Genomic DNA, 10,153 nt, shown 5'->3' on the forward strand with positions numbered 1-10,153 from the left:
GGGATTTTCTCTCTGTCATCCACTGCTGCATTGCAGTGCCTAGAACCTTGCCGGCACACAGGACACGCATTGAAAGACTGCTAAAAATGAAAGAATCCATCACAAGCACTTCTTTCCGGCACAAGGTAAGCCTTCCCAAAGCATTAGCCACCGTTGTGATTAGCAATCTTTCTCCTAGATTCATCCATGTAAACAGAGGGCAGCTCTCAGTACTGCCAGGAAGCAGTGGCGTTTCCTCAGGCCACCCCCATGGGCACACACAGAGAGGGGCAGGAGAAGTCACAGGTTAGAGCTACATGTCGCCGGTGCCATTGAACTTGGGAGTCAGAACCCAAAGTTCCACCAGCTTCTGCCTGAGGAGGTGCTTCCTGGACCCAGGCTGGCCCCTGCCATCCTGTGACCTTCTTCTGGGAGACACAGAGGTGGGAGGCCCTGGTGGCTGCCCTCCATCACCCTTCATCATTCTCAGGGACCCCTACTTTCCTCCCAGATGAATGACCCCTTCCAGGAAGGCCCAGAGCAGCCTGCAGCCTGGGTTGGCACTTTGTAAACAAGAGCCAGTGAGAGATGATGGAGGCTGTGAACATGGGCCTTGCTCCCTCCTGCGTTACACCTGCAGAAAACCTGGGGATTGAAGTGGGTCGTTATTACAGGGAGAGAGAAGCCCTCTCCACTTTCTCTTGGAACAAATTCCAGGAGACTCAGATCATCCATCCTGAAGATGGTCAGCCAGCAGCCCAGGGCCATCTTTCTTGTCACTTTCTCACAGCACAGACCTCGGCCCCATGATGGTGCCACCGCCTAAGGTCTCTGCTCTAGCTCGGAGGGAAGCTGAAGGCTGGTGAGGGGTTACTAGGGAGGGCAGGGGTGGTGGGGCACAGGAGCGGGGCCGAGGTGTCTTTCCACAGAAGACTCCAGAACCTTCCACCCTCTGCCTGAGCCTCGCAGCCCAGAGTTTGATGGGGGCAGCTCCGTCTCTCCTGGCAAATCCAGACAGCTCGCCCGGCAGTCTTTTGACGTGAAGTAATAATTGTCAGAGAGGGTCAGGCTCCAGCAGCTGAGAAAACACCAGAGTGACCCTTGAAAGGCAAGCAAGCCCTGCAGAATCGGACGCAGCCCATTAGCGGGTCAGAGGACCTGCCCCCACTGACATCTGCAACGTCACTGTCGCATCAGGAAATGTGATGGGAGAGACACCCTCTGTGTAGTCACCTTGATGGGGTGTGTGCCAAGCTCTCCTTCCGAGTGGCTGTAACACCAGAGTAAAAACACAATAGAAGGCTGTTCAAGGGTGTTTCTGCCTTAATACAAGAGGAACAACTAACCACAGGAATTTTGAAGATGACAGAAAAGCACACTGATGAAATAAATTGCCCGTAATTTCATCCTTAAGAGATGAGAGCTGCTGCCTCTATGTCATTGAGTCCTTGGATCTCTGTCAATGTGTATGTGTGTGTGTGTGTGTGCGTGTGTATGCATGTATATTACGTGTATGTATATGCACATACATTATGTGTATGTATGCATGTATATTATGTATGTGTATGCATATTGTATGCGTGTATATATATTGTGTGTAGTGTATATGTGTAGGTGTATGCATGTACATGTGTATATGTCTATAAATGTGTATTATGTGCATGTATATGTGTGTAAACTGTGTGTATTATGTGCATATATGTGTATGCATATGCATGTGTCTACATGTATGTGTGGGTATGTGTGTATATGTGCGTACACACTATGCATGTATATCTATATGTGTCTACATGTATATGCATATGTATAAGTGTATGTATGTATATTATGTGCATGTGTGTGTAATGTATGTGTGTATATTATTGTATGTATGTGCATATTATGTGTAAGTGCACGTGTATGTGTGTATATTGTGTGCATGTATGTGTACATATACACATGTGTGTTATGTGTATGCATATTATGTGCATTTATGTGTGTATATTATGTGCATGTATATGTAGGCAGTTATATTTTTAGGAGGACACACTTATATTTGTAACAAAAGTCAATCACCAGGATAAGAAAAGATGCCGTGAGATCAGGGGCATTTTGGTATTTAAAGTTTTAAAAATGTTTGTAGACATCTTTAATATATTTCTACAGCAGCATTTTCCAAACTGTGTTCCACAAAACACACACATGAATTAAAATAAAAGCTGGGACCTGCTGCTGACCAGCTAGAGATTCCAGGGCACACAGAGACCCTGAGAAACCCTGTAGCAAAATCCATTAAGCACGGTTTACCCAGCACCAGCAGCCACGGACCACCTTTCTTCATGAGACCACTGATCCTTGCTGGTCTGCGGGATAAAGGGAACCATCTTTTCTCACACCCTTTCCTGAAGCCGGGGTCCAATCCTTTCCAGTTCTCCTGGGCCTGAGGAGGGGCCAGTCCAATATCACTGGGGGAATTCTGAAAGCAGAAAGGAGAGGGAAAGTGGCTGAGATTCTATGTAACATAATACTTTCCCTGCACATTTCCCCAGCTCCTCCTGGGCAAGGGGTGAGGCAGATGACCGGAAGGGAATTAAAATCATTGGTTCTCTAATACACTGCCTGACCTTTGACTCACTTTCTCACTCTCACCAAAACATGGGGAAGGATGGGAGGGGGGTCAACAGGCAGTGGGAAAAGGAGAAGACATTCAGGAACCTTTTTTTAAAATTTTTTTTTATTTTTTATTTATTTATTTATTTTTTAAGTGGGATCCTCCCGGACCGGGGCACGAACCCGTGTCCCCTGCATCGGCAGGCGGACTCTCAACCACTGCGCCACCAGGGAAGCCCCAGGAACCTTTTTTTAAACAAAGATCTTCACTCTTTTTCTTGCTCTTTTTTTTAAAAAAATTAGGATTACACTGTATTGATTGCTTTTGTAATCTGCTTTTTCACTTAGTATATCATGAGAATTTTCTCAGGGCATTAAATAATCTTCTAAAACATAATTTTTAATTACTTCATATAATTCTATCTTGCAGATAAATACCATGATTTTTACCCACTGTGCCAGATATCAATTGTTTGCCTATTGGATCCAAATTCACCCTTCAGGACCTGCTCTGTGATAAGGGGCTGTGTGTGCTCTCGGCATTTCTCCTTTACTGTGAGAGCAATGCTAAACTTTGTCAGAAGACAGCGTGAGAGGGACATTGCAGGAAAAGGCCAGGTTCTCCTCCCACATTTCAGGGTGAGGGGTTTGCTCTTTTTCACGTCTATAGCACTGTCGGTTGTGTGTACGCACGCGCGCGTGCCTGAGTGCCCGGTGGCGCGCCGCCCCAGCACACGGGCGGCCTTAGCCCAGGCTGGTGGCCACCCAGCTGCAGTGGGGACACTGCTGTGCTCCCCCAGCCTCACGTGAGCAGCAGTGCGCTGACCCCTCTGTGCACCCACCTATTAGCCCCCTCGCCTGTGCTCTAGACACAGGTTCCTGCTGCCCAGGGACATGGGCCAGCTCTGGCCAAGGCCACCAGTGGACTTCTGTCCCAGCCAGTGACCCCCAACCACACCTGCTTCGACCATGGTGAACCCCCTTCCAAGTCTGCCCTTTCTGGGCTGCCTCCCTGCCCTAGGGCACCCCTTAGAGTCTCTTTCCATCTTGATAGCCACTTTCCTATCACTGCTTAATAATTCCTTATAGTTAACGTCCCTTGTTCAAATTATTGTGTGGTTTCTACCTCCTAACCAGACCCAGATGGAAACATCGAGCGAGGATAGTGCTTCAGACCTTGTTTTTGAAGTGTTTTCATTAGAAGTTGGGCAGCAGGAAAGGCTGGAGTGTAGGATGTATTTACTCAAATGGCAAACGTTTACCCAGGAGCCCTAAGAGGGCTACCAGGTCCCAGGACAGGCAGCCAGAGAACAGTGACGGTGGCATTACTAAAAGCCCGTCATGAGAACCAAGTCATTAATCCTCATGACAGCCCCGTGGGTGGCACTGCAATGAGCCCAGCAAAGGAGCCTGCTGGTGCTTTCATCAGGAGAATCGGGGGCCAGACACATGGGGCTCACTGGCTAGTCTACAAAGGCAGCATGAGGCCAGGGCTGGAACTTCCAGGAGATGGACCGAAGGATCGAGAAGGATTCTGGGGAGGCACATTTTGCACACAGGAGAGGAGGCCCCAGGAGGGCCCGGAGAAATGGTTTCCGTCTTCTGTGAGCTCTGCGTGGCTTCATCATTGGCTGTGAGACAGCCTGGCCACGTGGGAGAGTCAAGCGGCACGGCCGCCCCGCTACAGCCGGCTGTCAGGCAGACTCTCGCCCTGCTCCTGTGAACAAAGTGCTGTTTCCACTGAACGGCCACGTCCCTCGAGTCCTCCCTCTGCTGCGGGTGTAGGGGGCTGTGAGGGCTGTGGGAGCAGCAGGGGTGCCCAAGCCTTGCACCTCATCGTGTTCCAGTGTCTCATAAGCGCTTCACGTTGCGTAGTTATTTATCAATTAAATATGTTTACTACTGTTCCAATTACAGTGTGCATGTCATAAAGCATACACCCAGTAGAAATGTTTAGAGAATAAGACAAAAGTAAGTACGGAGCAAAGTTCTAAAATCGTCCTCCTGCATTCCAGTGACTCATCCTGACCCCACACCCCACCCGAGGTGCACGGTCCCCACTTTGGAGATCTCTAGTTTCCAAGACATGCTGATCCCACGGCAAAGTCCAAGTTAATTAAAGTTACTTAAGGGCTCCCCTGGTGGCGCAGTGGTTGAGAATCCGCCTGCCGATGCAGGGGACGCGGGTTCGTGCCCCGGTCCGGGAGGATCCCGCATGCCGCGGAGCGGCTGGGCCCGTGAGCCATGGCCGCTGAGCCTGCGCGTCCAGAGCCTGTGCTCCGCAACGGGAGAGGCCACAACAGTGAGAGGCCCGCATACCACAAAAAAAAAAAAAAAAAAAAGTTACTTAAGCCTCTGTGATCTCTGCTTTCTGCTTCTTCTCCTCCCCCTGGAGGCCCTCCCATCCCAATAGTCCACATTAACAGCCCAATTTTCCCATGTTTAAAAATGAGATTACATTATCTCTTACGTATTTCTTACCTGTTGCTTTTGCTACTCTTTTCACAAAAATACTGATTTATTTGTTTGTTTCTTTATTTATTTATTTTGGCTGTGCCGGGTCTTAGTCGCAGCATGTGGGATCTTTAGTTGTGGCATGCGAACTCTTAGTTGCGGCATGCACGTGGGATCTAGTTCCCCGACCAGGGATTGAACCCGGTCCCCCTTCATTGGGAGCACAGAATCTTACCCACTGGACTACTAGGGAAGTCCCTTTGCTACTTTGGAAGAGTCCTCCAAATTGATAATGCTCTATGAGTTCTATATATTTAATGGCTATATCACATTTAGTAGTGTGTGTATGGGGGTAATCTATTCAACCATTCATGAACGTTCACTTTGCTTCTCATTTTTTGTCACTATGAACAATGCCATAATAAACATCCTTGTATGAATACAAAAAGAAAAAAAAAAAGAGTTACTCAGCTGCTCCTGGGTATCCTTGCTGCATCGTGACCAGCGAGCTCTTCCTTTCCTTCGAGGAGACCAGGCTGCACACCTAGCAGGGGTGAGAAGGTTGGTGAGAAGTTCTCCCAATTACAGTCCTGGGTGCTGTCTCCTAACACAGGACACAGGCATTTTAATACCTGTCTCATCGGGTTTGGTGAAGATGAAATGAGATAATGCATGTGAATCACTTAAAAGAATAACCATTGCAGGGACTTCCCTGGTGGCGCAGTGCTTAAGAATCCGCCTGCCAATGCAGGGGACACGAGTTCGAGCCCTGGTCCAGGAAGATCCCAATGCCGCAGAGCAACTGAGCCCCTGCGCCACAACTACTGAAGCCCGTGAGCCTAGAGCCCGTGCTCCGCAACAAGAGAAGCCACCGCAATGAGAAGCCCGCGCACCACAAGGTAGTTCCTGCTCGCCGCAACTAGAGAACGCCCGCTCGCAGCAACGAAGACCCAACGCAGCCAATAACGCAGTAAATAAATAAATAAATAAATAAATAAATAAATAAATAAGAATAACCATTGCAGAATGGCTATTCAGTAAGTAGTAGTTGTCTGTTATTATCTCACGTCAGGGCAGTTGGGGGTCTGCATTAGATCAGCCACCCAGAAGAAGGGTCATCACTCCAACTAACACCTCACGAATGGTCCAACCTAAATCATGAGCTGCGTGTTGGGATTCTGAGGGACAGAAAATGGCTATTTCCTAGACAGCAGAGATTTAAGGAAAAGTACCCTGGGGTGAGCTCTGCTCCCAAGGACAGGCTGGGTGTGGCAGAGATGGTTAATTGTACCCCAGTATCTATTTCCCCCTTCTTCCTTGTAGTCATAGAACCCCTTGAATTCCAGCCGGGCATGTGGCCTCCTAGGTAGAAATTACACTTCCCAGGCTCTTTTGCACTCAGGGGGGACTATATGGCTACATTTTGGCCAATGAACTGTGGGCAGGAGTGATTTGTGCAAGTTACAGGTTGCTTTTATACGGAAATTCTTTGCCCTCCATTTCCTCTTATTCTGCCTTGAATGGACTAAAATGCAGATACGATGGAATGATTCAAAGTCAACACCACAGTCAGAGGAAACAACCTCAGGGATGGGATAAGCAGAAACAGGTGAGGACCTGGCATCCCTGGTGACCTTGAAGAGCAGAGCTGCAGTATCCCTGGACCACTTCCCGGCTTCTCCCGAGAAGGAGATATGACTTCAGCTTCTTTGAGCACCTGCCTTCTGGGATCTTTTGTTACAGCGGCTGTCCTGTATCCTAATTAGTCCTGAAACTGGTGTTGGAAGGGAGGTGCTGCCATAATGAAAACTAAATTATACAGTATTGTCTTAGCAGTGGGGTGGCAGACAGTGAGAAAGTCACACAGCAGGCTGGAAAGCAGGTGATCCGTGTTATGTGGCAAGATATTTGGCAAATCAGTTGCCTTCAGTAACTTGGAAGCAGATCAGGTACGTGAAGAGCCCGTGTCTCTAGCAAAAGTAATTTTAGAACATTCACAACATGGATCGTCTGGCTGTTCCTTGATACCCTTAACAAGGGACCACAAGAGAGACATAAAGTCAGGTGTGTTTGCAAGCAAAGATGGAGGGATGCAGCTCTGTGACAGAAAGGCCACTCTGCCTGTGGCCTGCAATCGAAATTGACCAAGTGGCTGGAAAAGCCAGCTGCTTCTGTCACCAACAGCGGAGTCTCCTGGCGCAAGCTCAGAGTCTTTCTCAAAGGCCTCCTGTGGAGACTTTTCAGCCAGACAACAGGATCCAGGCCAGAAGCAACAGTCAGATTACGGATGTTGCTTTCCACTCAAACGTTTCAGGTGGCTTCAAGAAAGCCACTGTTAAAATGAGGAAGAGGAGGTTGACAGTGTAACACTTAAATAGAGAAAGACCTGGGGGCAGGCTTAAGGTCTGCATCCCAAACAGATTTTTGAGTAGATTATTTTGTCCATGGAATGAACCAGAAGCAAATAGACTGAAAGCTTACTAAGTCTGGGGCCATTTATTATGGTTCATCCCCTAAAATAGCCCTCATATCCCCAACCTGCAGCAGTGGGGGCCTTCCGCTCCTTTGGCATGATGTCAGCATCTTTGATATAACCTCCTTACTTTCTGGTAAATTAGATAGTTTGAGCTCATCTTGGAATAAGGCTCCCAAACTTGGAATCAGCTCTGGTTCCTCTGGGCAGGAAATGGTTTTAGATATTCAGATACTCTGATTTGCGTTCTGGGGGTGTTCATTGCTTTCAAACCTCTTTATTGGACAAAACCATGAAATACTTTGAATTTCATGTTCACCATATATGAGTTCATACTAAAATTTTCAATTCAGATTCAGGACTATGGGATTTTTACTTAACTCATTAATGGTACATCTGTACTTCTTCCTTTATGCCGCATATTCCGGTCCTCAAAGACGCCAACCAAGGAACTGCTGTGCTCTCTTCCACAATGTGCACAGAACCGCTCCAGGATAAAAATGCCTAACACCACCACAAACAGGAGTCACTGAGTACAGTTTTTTTAAAAAAATAAATTTATTTATTTAATTTATTTATTTTTGGCTGCGTTGGGTCTTTGTTGCTGCACACGGGCTTTCTCTAGCTGCGGTGAGCAGGGACTACTATTTGCTGTGGAACATGGCCTTCTCATTGCGGTGGCTTCTCTCGTTGCAGAGCACAGGCTCTAGGCACGTGGGCTACAGTAGTTGTGGCACACGGGCTCCGTAGTTGTGGCGCACGGGCTTAGTTGCTCCGCGGCATGTGGGATCTTCCTGGACCAGGGCTCAAACCCATGTCCCTTGAATTGGCAGGTGGATTCTCAACCACTGCGCCACCAGGGTAGCCTTAGTTTTAAAAAATGTTTTACAGTTCTTTCTGTCCTCAGAATACGGCCCGACCAGGGACATAGAGTCAAAGAATTGCATTTTATAGTCACCTGAAATAGTTCCTTTCTGGATAGTTACGCCAGTGGTTCAAGACCCAGTTCTGCTCAGTTGTTTCATTTTGCTCTCAACATTTAGGAAGCACACCTTGAAATTTAATTTTATGCCATCGGTATGTAAAATATTTTCATGAGTCCCAAGGCAAATATACAAAACAAGGTGAATTTATTAGTAGACTGACCTGAACATGTGTGGGTCCTGCAAGAAGGTCACAGACAGAGGCCCACATTCTATGTGGACGTGTATTTTAAAGTAATAAATCAAGCCAACAAATTCTTAAATAGAATATGACCCATCCTCTTCTCAGAGAAGCACTTCCTCAAAGACGTGGAGGCCAATTTCCAAGGTAGAATTCCTGGCTACTCAGAGCTCCCCACTGGAACGTGGTGGCACAGGACAGCCTGCTGCTCACTGCCCCTCCTGGTCCTGTTCCCCCCCCCCACCCGCTTCCCCATAGCTCAGGGGGCCTTGCACACACACACACACACACACACGTGGACACACCAGCCGTAGTCAGCCTTCAGGAGGACGGACCCTGAGACGGGGCCCTCGAAGTGGGCTTGGAGCCGCGTGGGTAGGGAGTTCCAGATTCCTGTGATCTAGAAAGGAGGGTGTTGGCTCCCCGTAACTCAGCCCATGGGGTCCTCACCCCCAGGCCCGGGCAGGGACTCCTCTCACCCAGGCCCACAGGCAGCCCTGACGGACAAGCCAAGCATCTCTCCCTGTCCTGCAGCCCTGCAGTCTTCGGTTTACCGTTCCAGTTTATAAATAGAAGCACATTTTATATGTGAATAGACTATATCTTCACACACACATATTTACACACAGACGTCCTACCCCGTGGCTGGGGATGGCAGGGCGAGGACAGGAACCCGTGATCACAGAGCTCCTCCCCGCAGATAAGCGCCCTGCTGAGCCCAAGCAGCAGTGAGGCCACCAGCGGGCAGCGGGCACGGGGAGACTGCTTCCCATTCACTTTGGGATGATTCCGTCAAAGGAAGCAAATACAACCTTAATTCACATTAGCCAGTAGGAAAATACAGTCTTCTCTGTGTATCAACATAAGGAAAATTCGACCTAAGAGACACAGATGCAGTTCAGCTCCACTGCCTGAAGCGATCATTGGCCTGACCAGCCTCTCTTTCCTTTGCAAACACCTCACGTGATTCCACCCCCCCCACCCCACCCCCACCCCCACCCCCACCCCCGGCCTCTCCAGGGAGCAGGACCACAAGAAGGAAGCCGGGTCGTTTGCCCCGCGGCCGTCTCGCGAGCTGCCGGCTCGGCACCGCCCTTTCCGTGTTGATCCATAAGCCCCATGTTGGGAGAGCGCTTTACCTTCTTCAGCTCCATTGCCCCCCAGCTCTCATCCGAGGTGAAGAAGGTGCTTCACGGGCGACAAGCTGCCAGCTTTCCACTGAAGCCCCGGGTCCTCAGCCGTCGGCAAGAGAGGCTTAAACTCTCCCTGCTGAAAGATGATGAGGGAGGAAATCAGAGAGAGTGGTAGCTTAGTGGGTATACAGTTTCAGTTCTACAAGGTGAAAAGTTTTGCAGATCTGTTTCGCAGTAATGGGAATACACTCAAAATTACTATAAATGGTACTCTTGAAAATGGTAAAGATGGTAAATTTTATATTATGTTTTTTACCATAATAAAAGTCATAATAGTATAAGACACACACACACACGCACG

General features: G+C 48.5%; 1 long non-coding RNA gene across 1 annotated transcript; it reads right to left on the bottom strand.

Moving 5' to 3' along the window:
- Nucleotides 1-2,325: 2,325 nt before the first annotated feature.
- LOC131753546 (uncharacterized) lies at nucleotides 2,326-9,908 on the bottom strand. The gene is made up of 3 exons (XR_009334846.2): nucleotides 9,799-9,908; nucleotides 5,490-5,566; nucleotides 2,326-2,434 (listed from the first exon to the last, which is right to left on the bottom strand). It is a non-coding gene; the product is annotated as an uncharacterized lncRNA (long non-coding RNA).
- Nucleotides 9,909-10,153: the final 245 nt, after the last annotated feature.

The sequence above is a fragment of the Kogia breviceps genome, chromosome 3, assembly GCF_026419965.1.
Source record: "Kogia breviceps isolate mKogBre1 chromosome 3, mKogBre1 haplotype 1, whole genome shotgun sequence".
NCBI lineage: Eukaryota > Metazoa > Chordata > Mammalia > Artiodactyla > Physeteridae > Kogia > Kogia breviceps.